Here is a 9,372-nt window from a genome sequence, read left to right on the forward strand (position 1 = left end):
GAATTTTATTGCTTGAAGTTTTCAAAGTACTTTACATAAATTATTTCAATGATTATTATAACTCTGTTTTCTCTATTGTAATTGTAACCTAATCTCACCAGATTATTTTACTTAAAAAATAAAATTTAGAGAAACTATTATGAATTTCTCTGCTCATAATTTAAAATTATTTTCAGCTGTTAAAATGAAAATAATCTCATTTCTATAAAATTATTCTGATATATACATATTCTTTATATATGTAACATATATATAATCTTGTCTAATAGGCTTGATCCAATTACCAGCCAACTCAAATTTAGAAAGAAAAAACACATAAACACTAAAAATACACTTCTAAAAATAACTGTGTTTTTACTCAACTAAGAGTACCTGAGTAATAACCTTTGCATAACTGTCACTTGCACACACTGTACATCCAAAAGTCTGAGCAAAGCTTTATATTAATAAAACTGTTTTGTACTTCTCTAATAAAATGAGAAATCATAAATATTGAGCAGTTTATATGTCAAATGTTATCCTAAGCACTTCAGGAGCATTAACTTATTTCTTCCTAACAACAATAAAATTCATTAATCCATGTTAGTAGTCTGCTGTTATGTAGTTAAATGAAAAAATGCATAATGGATAATTTTTCATGGTGTTACCATCATTATATAGTGACTAGAAGCCCGGTGCACAAATTTGTGCACCAGTGGGGTCCCTCGGACTGGCCTGCGGGATCAGGCTGAAACCAGCTCTTCAACATCCCCTGAGGGGTCCTGGATTGCGAGAGGGTGCAGGCCAGGACAAGGGACCTCACTGGTGCACAATCAGGGCCAGGGAGGGACACGGGAGGTTGGCCAGCGGGGAGAGACTGCAGGAGGGCTCCAGGGCATGTCCAGCCCATCTCGCTCAGTCCTGATTGGCTGGACCCCAGTAGCAAGCTAACCTATCAGTTAGAGCATCTGCCCTCTGGTGGTCAGTGCACTTCGTAGCGAGCAGTTGAATGGCCTTAGCATATCATTAGCCTATTATGCTTTGATTGGTTGAACAGACGACTGGACACTTAACATATTAGGCTTTTATTATATAGGGTTATTATGTGCCTTGATCATTAAAATATTAGTATTTTATTTACTGCTTACTCCAAGACTGACAATATAGTGAAGGAAGTGTTAATAATTTGAATATATCCTATACTGAGAAGAAAGATGTTTGCAAATATAAAGTACTTCTCATGTAATGCTACTGAATTTATTTCTAAAGGCAATCAGCAAACTAAATCAAGAGTTAAGTTAGAGATTAAGTTATTGATTATTTTTATTTTGTTTTGTTTTGTGAACTACTGTTACACAAAGCCATACTCTTGGTATAAAAAAGGAAAGAGGTTTATTCAAATTGCCAGCAATTCAAGAAGATGGGGAGTCATGTCCTCAGAAAAACTGATCTTAAGATCTCTGTGCAGGTGCAGGCTTTTATAAGGATAGAGAAGTAAAACAACAAAAAAAATCAGGGAAGAGGCTGTGGATTTACAGGCAATGTCCTTGCTGCTCCCTATATGGATCCTCATGGTCAGTGTCCTTGAGTTGGTCATCTGGTTGAATTTCCATGTCTGGGTGCTTGGCATTAGCCAGGGCCTTGAAAGTCATGCTGCTCTTTAGGTTCACTCACACAGGAATTAAAATTGCTGATTCTAGCAAGACACACTTAGAAAAGAAACTTTCAACATATAAACTCTATCTTCAAGTGAACAATATTTATATAAGTACTAGAGGCCTGGTGCACGAATTCATGCACCAGTGGGGTCCCTCAGCCTGACCTGCGGGATCGGGCTTAAACCAGCTCTCCAACATCCTCTGAAGGGTCCAGGATTGCAAAAGGGTGCAGGCCAGGCCAAGGGACCCCACTGATGCATAATCAGGGCTGGCGAGGGATGCGAGAGGTTGGCTAGCCAGAGAGAGACTGTAAGAGGGCCCCCAGGGCATGTCTGGCCCATCTCACTCAGTCCTGATCGGCTGGACCCCAGCAGCAAGCTAACCTACCAGTTGGAGCATCTTCCCCCTGGTGGTCAGTGCACATCATAGTGAGTGGTTGAGTGGCCTTAGCATATCATTAGCATATTATGCTTTGATTGGTTGAATGGCTGACTGAACGACCGGACACTTAGCATATTAGGCTTTTATTATATAAGATAGTGTATTCATTCCCTGTTACACTAATTATGTAAATAGTCTAATAATTGGCAAAGTCCTAGAACTTTTAAAGATGTAGGTATGGGAGATTAGAATATGCCATCTTAAAATATGCCATTTTAGCATAAGGATAATTTTGAACTGAAGATAATTAAGAAACAGTTGACACCAAAGAGAGCTCTCTGCCCTCTCCTCATTTACCTCTCATTTACCTAAAAACAAGACACTTAACATCCCAGAGGTTACTGAGAAGAATCTATATAACTGTACTGAAACACTCTTATCTACCATTAGTTCTCCCCCTACCCCATATTTACCTTTCCAGTTTTCCACTTCTGAAACCTAAATCCCAAAGCATTCTGTGAACAATAAACATGACGTCCTTCAACAAATAAAACGTTATCTGTACTTAAACCAGATTTTCCCAAAATTATTTGGGATGGCAGGTGTCTTTTAAGGAATTTATTTTTCACTAGAATATTTGAGATATGCAGAAATTTTTAAAAATCCTTTTAGCATTAATGGAAATTCCCTGCTTCAGTGTCATATAATTAAAAAATAAGCACATGCATTGAACTTTGGAACTAATCACATATTATTATGAATTTTTAAGTACATAGGACCCAGAGGGCATAAATTTAGTTCTTAGCCACAGATTCCAACAGATTACATACCATTGGCCACCATATAAACAATAGTAGGAAAATATAGTCAAATACTAAAGCTATTTACTTAGTTATTCTATGAAATAAAGTAAAATTTAAAATATAAGATATGTTGACAAAGAAAATCTAAAATCAGTAACAGTAAAAAAATAAAAGAAAAGAAAGAAAGAATCCCAAAACCTTGCTAAATATTTTGAAAATCAACCAGCATTCACCATGAGTTTTACTTCTTTGTCAAAGGGAACAATAACACATTACAGTGATATTTCAGGCTGCTTGGCTTTTGCATAATGTATGGCATAGTAGAATTCATTAGTGTGCATTCTTTGCCAATGAATGGGACAGTTTCCCATTGTGTAGTGGTGTAAAGGAAGCCTGAACAACTGGAAATAAAGAATGAAGAAAAAATGGAATAAATTTGTATAAAACATTTATCAAAACAATACCACGAAAATTATGTTTCAACTTTTAAAATATCTATGAGTTGAATTTTCTTTTCAGCCAATTTAGGACATGTATGATACAGTAATCCTGATCATCAACTCAAAATTACTTTCATGTATCCTTAATACCAGTGAACAGAGAATTCATTTTTAATGACATAAAATTAAGAATAATTTCTGTCAAAATATTTTTCAAGTATGAACAATGAATTAAGACTCTAAAGGTAACTCTACAAATATGAAAACTTGATATTTAAAAAGTAAAAAATCTAATGTTAAGGTGTGATTAGTTCCCTAATTTGTACATTTCATTGTGATAGGTCATAAAAGCAGAGAACTGACATTTGGGTCACATAGGTGTTTTAGTCAAGTAAGTTTGATGCTCACCTTAAACAGATTTCCCATTAGGTTTGGAATAGTGCTTAATGTTATATATTGCTAATGTAGCTCTGTTCCTATATTGCCATTTGTACATACAAATTCAAGGTTATGGATTCTTATGAAGTCCCAAGAGAAAAATTTCTCTACAATATTCCTCCCACAAGGAGTACTTATTTTCCCATTAATATTAACATCCATTACCATGTAATAAAAACAAGCACTCATTCAATTTTTTCCTAAAATCAATATGGTGTAATATAAATGTTGATACTTTTAAATGATATATCTGTTAGTTTTTTTTCATTCTACTTTGAATATGAATGGTTTTTATCAAACCACTAGTTGATTCTACATAGCATTGTGAAAAATACAAATCTTAAATTCAGTGACACAAAAATGCTTTTTAAAATATTTTTGACTTAGTTCATACTGCATTTTAAAATTTTTCTCCTCAAAGCAAGATCTTTACTCTTCTTTCTTTTTTATTTACTGGCATATGGTAATGTTTGTTTCCTCTTGAGAAAATATACTTTATTACTATAAATTGAATTTATGGTATAAAGTTTTCACAACTCATAAATTCAATCATTCCTAAAAGATAGTAAATATTACTCAACTAATTACTAAAATAATTTTTAAATGATTTATTTTATAAATGCTAATTCAATGTGATTCAAATTCAAACTCTATCATCATTTGTGAAACAATGAAGTTTGATTGCTATAGGCTGAATATACTAGTAAGTGCATAAAGTTTACAACAAATGAATCTTAAGGCACGTCAACTATGGAACAGCAGAAACTTAATTCTTTTCTTATTTTGGAAGATAAAAACTTACTTTTAAGTATAACTGCCATTACTCATAGTCATAAGTAGGTATGAAATCATAACAGGGTCTCATTAAATTAAAAATTCACCCTAAAGAGTCTTAGAAAATGCAGGCTTTGAAAAGGAAGTTAATGAAAGACACAAAGTACAATAAAAATTAAGTTATGGACATGACACTAAGGCAATGATATTCAACCATTTTTATCACATGGAACACATAAACTAAAATTCTGTGGCACTCTAAAAATATGTTATATATTTTTGCCAATCTGACAAAAAAATAATAGGTATAATTTTCATTGATTTACCAAAAAAAAGGAAAAAAAAATGAGAGAGAGAGAAATTACCTAGCCTTTTTGCTCCAAAGTGACTTTTTAAAAAGTTAGGTGCCTATACTTATATATAAGATTTCTGGTACCAAAATTTAACCAACCAGACACAACCTTATGTGTTATGACCAATAATATGCAACCCTATTATCTGACCTATCTATTTATGGTTTAAGGCAGAGCATTTACACCCGAGGCAATTGTTGTGTTGGCTGTTGTCATTTTTTATTTGACAATCTAAGGAAGTGGTTCTCAACCTATGTGTCGCGACCCCTTTGGCGGACGAACGACCCTTTCACAGGTGTTGCCTAAATACATCCTGCATATCAGATATTTACATTACGATTCATAACAGTAGCAAAATCACCGTTATGAAGTAGCAACGAAAATAATTTTATGGTTGGGGGTCACCACAACATGAGGAACTGTATTAAAGGGTCGCGGCATTAGGAAGGTTGAGAACCACCGAAAGGGAAAAGAGGTCAGAGCCCCTAGCTAAATAGTCAGATATTGCAAGTTTTTAAAATTCTTGTGGCACATCGGTGTGCCTGCCTTGACACACCAGTTGAAAATCGCTGCCTTGAGGGTATACACACTTTAGAATTGGAAAGAACAAAGAGATGATTCAATCTTAGTCTACATGTCGTAAAGAAATGATGTTCAAATTCAGATCTTGCAATTCCAAGTCCTTTCCCATTTTGAGTAATGACTCCATTCTGCCATATTGAGATGAGTTTGAAATCAGTATTTTAATTCCATCTACTAGAGTAGAGCATTTGTATTGAAAGTATATTTAGAACAAAATATAGCAGAATATTTTGTTCTAAATTCAGCCTGCACATCAGAATTTTATGACACTTTCTACTCATTTCAACCACTTCATTCGACTTTTAGAACATTTTATTTTATTTATTTTTTTAAAACATATTTTATTGATTTTTTACAGAGAGGAAGGGAGAGAGATAGTTAGAAACATTGATGAGAGAGAAACATCGATCAGCTGCCTCCTGCACATCTCCCACTGGGGATGTGCCTGCAACCCAGGTACATGCCCTTGACCAGAATTGAACCTGGGACCTTCCAGTCCCCAGGCCGATGCTCTATCCACTGAGCCAAACTGGTTTCGGCAACTTTTAGAACATTTTAAACATCCATGATGACAATGTTGTCCAAAATATTTTCGAGTATTTATCTCTCCATTATCAGTTAAATAAATGATCCTAATGTACAAGCCTCCATTTCTCTATGTCACTGCTATATACAAGTTCCCTCAATCAATTAAAGTTTGACATCCAGGTCATAGTCTTCCTCTCTACTCTGTATCCTGCCATCATTTTGAACGTTTATTCAACAACTGAGCTTTGGAATTCCATCTCCTCCTCAACCCTTGTCATCTTCTAAGTCCCATTTCAGCCACACACTTGCGTGTGCATATCATAGACATTATTACTTCTTAGAAATTAAAAAAAAACACAACTTTTACAATAAATGTAGACTTCCTATTCTCTGATTAAGAAAAACACACAAACAACAGCAACAACAAAAGCCCTGCATTCCTAGATTGCTCATTCAATTGCTTTCAGTATCAGGAGCAAGATCTGTTAACATGTGAGTTCCCTCCAGGGTCTTCCCTTCCCAATCCACATCTCTCATCCATAAGATAATTTTAATTTGCCTGCCTGAGATTGATGAAGGTTTGAAGACTTGGTGAGAATGCTGATTAGAACTAAGTTTATTTTAAACTTTTGTTCCCTATTGTGGTCGATGATGTGACTGTTCTCAGTTATTTAGTTCTCATTTCCTGTAAAAATAGTATAAAACTCTCCCTATTACCATGCGATTTATAATGTTTTGTTATGAGAGGAGTATTCTTCCCATCCCACTGTCAGATTTAGCTGTGTGTCTTGCTCAGGCTAATGTAATGTGAATACAGATTCTGAGCAGAAGGCTTAACTATCTTTACGTGTTTCCATCAGTGTTCTTGCTTTTTAATTTTGCCAAAAGAATAACGTACTCCAGTTTGAGGTTGCTCCTCAGCTTGAATCCTAGAATGAAAAGATAAATGGAGCAGAGCTATAAAGGTAGCAAGAAATAAATCATTATTGCAGCAAGTGAGGCAGGTAATGCATAAAGGTCACAGAGAAACTGCAGTGCTAATCAGACGGTCAGAGAGAATTAGGCTGTTTTGGCATATGAGATGTCCCTAAGCAGAGTGAGGGGGACCAACTACTGAGGAGAAAATAAAGCATTAAAAGCATTTTTAAAATGTAGTGCTCTGAGTTTTATAGGATGATTTACAAGGCAGGTGAATGAATTGGAATTTTTAACATTTATTTTGGTTGCTGAATGGTGTTCTTGAAATGTGAGACCATGCACAGTTTAAATAATGTGCCCCAGGCTTCTATCGAGAGTACATAAAAACAGCAAACATTTACTGAGTGTCCATCACTTTAAAATTAGGAATTAATGTAATGCTTGCATAATTTACTCTACTAGTAATGTAATACCAATAGAAAAATGAGGTTTAGTGAAGACTTGCCCAAAGAAACATTCGAATAAGCAGCACTTCTTCAATTTGAACTCAGGCTTGTTTTCTTAATTCTCTTCCATCTTGAATAGTTCCTCCCATGTAAAGGCACCATATCCTCCACCTTTCCTCCCATTATCTGAAGTTGGCTTCCATGACCGAGTAGTTAATTTCTTCATTTCCCTTCAATATCTCTGGGTCCTTATTCTCGTTCTCTTTCGAAGGTTTCTCTTGCTTTGTATGACCTTTAAATGTTGTCATATTTAAGAGCTCTAGCTTATGCAAGCTTTCTCATTCTAGACATTCTACTATGAAGTAACACTGTTACTCATCCTGTATCTCTAAACCTGTGGCTTATCCCTCCAGACTCAGCACATTACATGAAAACAAACATTCAACCTAGTTTCTCAACCAAAAATCTAAAAAGGCATACATTATTTTTATATATTATCATTTTAAAACATTTCACCATTTATCCGACTTTACTGGTTCAACCACTTTAATCTCTCTTGCATCCAATTCCATGGCAATCACAATAGTCAGAAACCACTGCTGGTTACTCTTCTGCTTCTATATGTTCTCCTCTATAGTCTATTCTTTATAATAAAACCAGAGCAATTATTGTTTTATTAATAGATTGTTATGGTTTTTTTATGTTATACTTCATTGAGATAAAATTGACAAAACGTTGCATAAATTTAAAGTGTACGATGTGTTTGTTTGGCACACATATCTTTCCATATGATTTCTACAGCAGCGTTAGCTAACACATATAGCATGTCATATAATATCATGACATTTATGTACTTAGAACTTTTAAAATCTAGTCTCCTAGAAACTTGGAAAGGTGTAATACAGTATTGTTGACTATAATCACTGTGTTGTGCATTAGATATCCTCCTAGATTTGTTTATCTGTAGTTGCAGGTTTGTACCATTGACATCTCTCCAATTCCTCTACCCTCAACCCCTGGTCACACCATTCTACTCTTTGTTTTTAAAGTTCAGTGTTGTTTAGATGCCCATATAAATGATATCATACAGTTTTCATCGCACTCTGTCTGACCTAATGTCTAATGTCCTCACATTCCATCCATGTGGTTGCTTATTGGATCTTTCACAATCTGGGCCCTGAAAACATCCCTGCCTCCTTTCTCTACATCCTTCTGAAAGGAGAGCCTTGAGTAACCCTGTGTATCTTCCAGTTTCTCAAATGTGCTCTCCTCACTCTCTGAGCTTTTTCACTTACAGCTGTTCCCTTTTTTTTTTTTTGGAAACGAAGACAACATTTATTAACAGAAAACAATAATTTGAGGAGTCCTGTTCACAGATGAGGACCACAGCAACCCCCCTTCCTGCGGGTGCTGTCGGAGGGGATGGGAGTGACATCCTCAATCTGTCCAACCAAGTGGGCAAGGGCTCTTAGAGATGACTGAGCCCCTGGTCCAGGGGTCTTGGTCCTATTTCCTCCTGTGGCCCAGAGTTTGATGTGAAGAGCAGTGATGCCCAGCTCCTTGCACCTCTGGGCCACATCCTGGGTAGCCAACATGGCAGCCTATGGAGAGGACTCATCTCGGTCAGCCTTCACCTTCATCCCATCAGTCACATGGCAGATGGTTTCCTTGCCAGAAAGATCAGTAACATGGACAAAAATGTCATTGAAGGATGCAACGATGTGGCAGACCCAAATACATTTTCTCCTTCAGCCACCTGAGGTCCGAGGCTGATGACTTGTTCTTCCTTCTTTTCCTTCCCCTTGCAAGGTGCCATTTCTGCACATCTCATCCAGAGTCTGACACTGGACTGTTCCCTCTTTTTGTAACACCCTTTTCTCACTTTACTCTTTTGACCTTCCTAAATCTCATTACCTCGAATTTTGAAGTGTCACTTCCCAAGGAAGCCTTGATGACCTACCTCTAGACAAGCTTAGCCTCCCACCTATGTATTACGATATTATTCTGTGGTTTCACTATTATAACTTTCATCATATTTTATTTCTAGTCAATAAATATTTAATGAATTAATG

The 9,372-nt window shown here is 35.8% G+C and overlaps 1 pseudogene; it reads right to left on the minus strand.

Moving 5' to 3' along the window:
- Positions 1–8,670: 8,670 nt before the first annotated feature.
- On the minus strand, positions 8,671–9,122 carry LOC118660714 (annotated as a pseudogene).
- Between the last annotated feature and the right edge of the window lie 250 nt (positions 9,123–9,372).

Source organism: Myotis myotis, unplaced genomic scaffold (assembly GCF_014108235.1).
Source record: "Myotis myotis isolate mMyoMyo1 unplaced genomic scaffold, mMyoMyo1.p scaffold_m19_p_1, whole genome shotgun sequence".
Classification (NCBI taxonomy): domain Eukaryota; kingdom Metazoa; phylum Chordata; class Mammalia; order Chiroptera; family Vespertilionidae; genus Myotis; species Myotis myotis.